We start from the raw sequence: 5281 nt of genomic DNA, 5'->3' as shown, positions 1-5281 counted from the left end.
GTCGAGTTTTGTTAAAGTAAATATCTGATTAATTATTAAATACAACATTCCAACTTTTAAAACAAGAAAAGATAATACTACAAAATAATAATTACATAAGTAATGTAATAGAAGTTGACATAAAGAAAATTTATATTAAAATTAAATGAAAATGTTTAAGCGTACCGTAGATACGGTACTATAGTATGAACAAAGTAAGTGCGAAATAAAAAAGTAACATGCATAACTGTTCCACAAAACGAAACAGAAAATTTTTCAATCACAACCTAAAATTATAATATGACGAATAATTATAAAATTTTCAAATTGGAGGAATAACCGGAAGACATAAAGTTTTAGTTCCCAGCCATTTAAATTTTAATCTGAATAATAAATTCTGACATATAACCAACAATTAGAGGAATAACCTGGTTACTTGTGGACCATTAAATTACAATACAGTTTTTAATTTGATATAATTGACAAAGATTTGAAAGGAATAAGACGTACGATACATATACAAGCAGAAACTTTTGCACGTGGTTCTGGCCTTCAGCGGTATTACCATCGTGTATCAGTGGAGCGACGATTGGATACCGCATTTGGAAAATAACATACTAAGATATATATTTTGAAAACAGATGAATAATCTGGCGGTGGTTTTATATAAACTGGCAAACCTACCCAAAACCCAAAAAAATAAAAAAAAATAATTTTTATTGGAGATATATGTATGCACATATGGGTATTTCCAATCTGGCGTTACGTCACAATTGTATGACAAAACGTAAAAAATGAAAAAGTAAAAATTTTAAAAAGTTTATCTAGATTTGCATAGCAATTAACCCTAGAGTAGTACTAATGTTCGTCGATTCGACGACTAACACTTTCATTTTACTAGTTTTTCTTTACTTATATACGGTTAGTCCTTTATCTTCTGTTGTCGAGAGAAGGCATTTTGTTTTGTTGGCGTATGTGAAATAGATTGTATAAACAATATTGTTTAGTTTTTATGAACCTAAAAGTTGTTTTATTATTAAGTTCAAACATCAAATTTATAAATTTAATAATATGTATAACATTTAGTTTCCTTTTGTTTTTTTAAACAACTGGGTTTTAACAAGAACTCGTCGCATCGATGATCATTAGTACTAACTAACGTAAAATATGGTTAGTACTATAGGGTTAAGTGGCGCCTTATTCAGTAAAAAAAAATTACAACTGTTGGTAGTAGCGATTTAAAGATATTAGTAAACATACGCGCTGGTATGACGTTACAAAAAACAGAAGTGGATTTTGACTTCGACTGCAAAATTGCAAAACACTTCTTATTGGGCAAGACTATTTGTATACCAGTTTTTGTAGTAATACTGGAAATGTTTAAGATTTATTTTCCAAGTTTTTAAATGTAGAAATCTTTTGTACTTTAAGTTTAATCAGTTGAATTAGATGATTTGACGTTACCTGGCGTTACGTTAGTATAATTTCTATTGAAGAGCATTTGTTAATGGTGACAGGTAATAAGATCAACGGAAATAAGGTCAATTGACTTTATTTCCCACCCTGGTGCGAAATAAAGTCAATTGACATTATTACCTTTTTAAAAACGAAATAAAATCAATTGACGTTATTTCTCTTTCAAATATTAAATTTGCTTAGCTTCGCGGCGGCCCGCGTCAGCGCGCCACACCGCGCGCGTCGCGCGTCGCGCTCGCGCTCGCGTACCCCGCGCGACCGGCGCGCACACCACGTCACGCTACGCCGCGGCCCCCCCGGGCCCCCTTCCCCGTCTCCCAGCGTGCTGTAACGGTAAGGTAGATTTATTTTTTGTATACGTTGAAATAAAATTTGTATATATTTTAAACATCGAGGGCTTATATTCAATAATACTCTCTATCTGCACACTTTTCACAAAGATGAGATTCTGATATAAAAATCCACCTAAGCTTTAACTGTCATCAGTGATATTAATGCTTCCTTATATAACGACAGGTAATAAGTCCCAGATGGTTTCTAAAATCACAAATTAGTTTTTGTGCAAATTGCAGATAGAGGGTATTAATGAATTCAAGCCCTCGATATTTCACATTTTTATATTTATAAGTTATTAGAAGCAGGGATGCCAACTTGTCTCAAACCGTGCCATTTGTCCCTATTTTACTTCAAATTGCACTTATTTTTTCAATTTGGCACAAAGTGCCAAAATGGCACTTTTGTAAAAAAAATTACATTTCAATACATTTTTGTGAAATCCTTTGCGGGTACTTCTTTTTCTCAACTAAAATTTTCTAATTTATAAAGGCTATTCAACTGGTTCATCTTATTTTATCATTGCACTTTTGTTTGGAAAATGTAGCTTTATTTTATTGCTAAATGTGAATGATTAAAAGGCATAACACCTTTTTTGGCTCCTTTATTTTTCTATTTGGTACATTTTGGCACTTTTTTATCCTCAATATGGCACCTCATAACTAAGGATAGTTGGCAGCCCTGATTGGAAGATTTCTGCTGTGTTTTGGGGCAACAACTTGTCTGCAGTAAAAAAGCATATAATTTGTGTTTCAAAAGTGTGAGAAAACCAATTAATTAACTTATATGATCTCGGTTCCGATATTAAATAATCAATAATTGTTTATACCCGCATTTTGGTACATTGGCTCGTTGAATGTGCCATCTAATAAATAGTGTCGTCATTCTCCTTAGCTGCTTTTAAATGATGTCGTCACAAATTGCTGGCGGAGACATTGTTTCCTTATAGAAAGATTGGTTTCTTTTCCACCTTAGACATTCCGAGTTCGTTCAAAATATGCTAATTTAAAACACAGAATTATTTCAGGGTTCCTCCGGGGTTTTTGGACATGGACTGTTTCTTCAATTTAATAGTGTTCGCTTTATTTTTGTGGAAACGAAGCATGTTTTGCAAGTTATGGATCATTTCTACACTCTTTCTTCAAATATTCCTCGTATTACAGCTGTGCGTTTTTACATATTCGTAATTAAAATTTTTTTAATAAAATCAATTGGTGGGAGTTCAAGATTGTGTGTGGATTAATATCACAACACTGAGGATTTGGCTATAACCTTTTTCATCTATTAAAAAACAACACTTACGGGGCAATGTTTATTGTAAGAACAACATTTTTTTCTATGAATCGACATACTTTAAGCATTGTTGACGCTATTTCCATTTGAATGAGGAAACAGCGTCAATGACTTTATTTCCAAATTTTTGTTGACTTTATTTCGCTTTTGAAAAGGTAATAATGTCAATTGACTTTATTTCGCACCAGGGTGGGAAATAAAGTCAATTGACCTTATTTCCATTGACCTTATTACCTGTCACCTTGTTAATATTGTCCTTGAAAGAATTTTTAACGGAAAGAAAACATGCTTTCATATCGATAGTACTTTTTATTTTGACATCAGCACCACCAGCGGTTCCATTGTTGCAAATCTATGTCTTTCTGAAATAAATCAGAGCATAAATACGGGTTTTCAAAATATCTCGAACCTGGCGCCACCACTAGAGCAATATTCGCAAAAATGCTTCTGCTTACATAACCAATATTAAAATTGTAATAGGTCGATGTCTGTACATTGTAGATATTAAAGAAAAATTAATGTAGGGGGTTTTTATTAGAGCACCAGAAGCCAAATCAACCATTTTACAACGTTTTTATCAACTTCAATGTTGTATGCCCAGACCACCATTTTATACTATAAATTTAGCAAAGGTATTTATGGCAAACTTAGTCTAGATATCAACCTCGTCGTAGGTATCATATCAAAGACATACAATTAGAAAAACTCTAGAGATAGATGTCGCCGCGCCAGAAGAAGTTAAAATACCCTACAAGAATTGTGTGATGTAATCTAACACATTCTCATTTATCTTACTAACACATTTGCAAATTTTGCGTTGGTTAAAAAGAGACCATTAAATAAGGACATAAGTTGGAGGAAGACGGAAGATCACATGTACACAAATGTTTACATCAGATTTTTCACACTGCCCTTTAGAACTTGATAGAAACTTGTAGGTAGCCAGTGACTGAAATCTCTATCAGTCTTGCCACTCAAATGATTTGTCAAATGATAGTCACTGTTCTTGCAGGGTATGCACTACATACGCTACAGCGGAAATGGACGACACGCCATATCTTTAAATGAAATTAATTGCTGCTATATGTATGTATGTACATATGTAAGCATATACTAAATGTGAGCAAACAACATTTTGCTTGCATAACCTTCTGTTCTCTTTTCACTGCAAGTTGAATTATTTTAGTATCTATTGCAAAATTTTATACAGACAAGACCAAAATGTATAAAATAAATAAAAAAAAACTTTTTAATGTACCATGCTTTTATAAATGTACTAAAAAGTAGAAAATAATATTTCTCAGTCCCACAGAATTTGTTTTGATAACTTTTGATTTTGAAATTTTAGCAAAAGTCATTATAAACGATTAATGACATTGAAAATAAAAAGTCCATTTGTAAAAGCGTTGTATATTAAAAAGTTTTATTTTATTTTATTTATTTAGAATTTTTGTCTGTCTGTCGTGTCTGTCTATGTCTGTCTGTATGTTTGCACGCGCATCACTCTAAAAAGAGTGAATGTAATTGAATGTAGTTTTCACCGATGTATTGCTAGAGGTCTAACTTAAAATATAGAAAGAAAAAAATAGAGAGTTGCCACTTGTTTGAAAATTGCAGTTTAAGTAAATTGATAAGGAAAAGTGAATATAGCAATATGGGCGTCAAAAGAAAGAGACTTAAGAAGGCTTACAAGCAAAAATACTTTTTTAGAGTTGCCAGCGGTTTGAAAATTTTAATTTAATTTAATTTATAAGATAAATTGAATATTGCAATATGGGTATCAAACTGAAGAGGTTTAGGAAATCTTACTGCCGAAAATATTTTTGAGGAGGGTTACCACCTATTTGAAAAATTTGTTTGTATTAAATTGATAAAATAAATGAAATCTGTATCTATACTTATAATAGAATTGTAACAGGCCGATGTCTGTGCCTTATAGATATTAAAGAAAAATTAATATGGTGGGTTTTTGTTAGAGCTACAGACGCCAAGTGAACAATTTTTAGAATTTTTGACTCTCTGTTTGTCTGTATATTTGTACGCGCATCACTCTAAAACTAGCGCATGGAATTGAATGCAGTTTTCACCGATGTATCGCTAGAGGTCTAAATTACAATATAGAAGAAAAAAAATTAGAGAGTTGCCACCTGTGTTTAAAATTTCAGTTTTGGTCAATTGATACGATAAAGTAAATATTCCA

The sequence above is a fragment of the Rhagoletis pomonella genome, unplaced genomic scaffold (genome assembly GCF_013731165.1).
Source record: "Rhagoletis pomonella isolate Grant_MI unplaced genomic scaffold, Rhpom_1.0 Rhpom_scaffold_00003, whole genome shotgun sequence".
NCBI classification, from domain to species: domain Eukaryota; kingdom Metazoa; phylum Arthropoda; class Insecta; order Diptera; family Tephritidae; genus Rhagoletis; species Rhagoletis pomonella.
Note: the sequence above shows the minus strand (reverse complement) of the source record.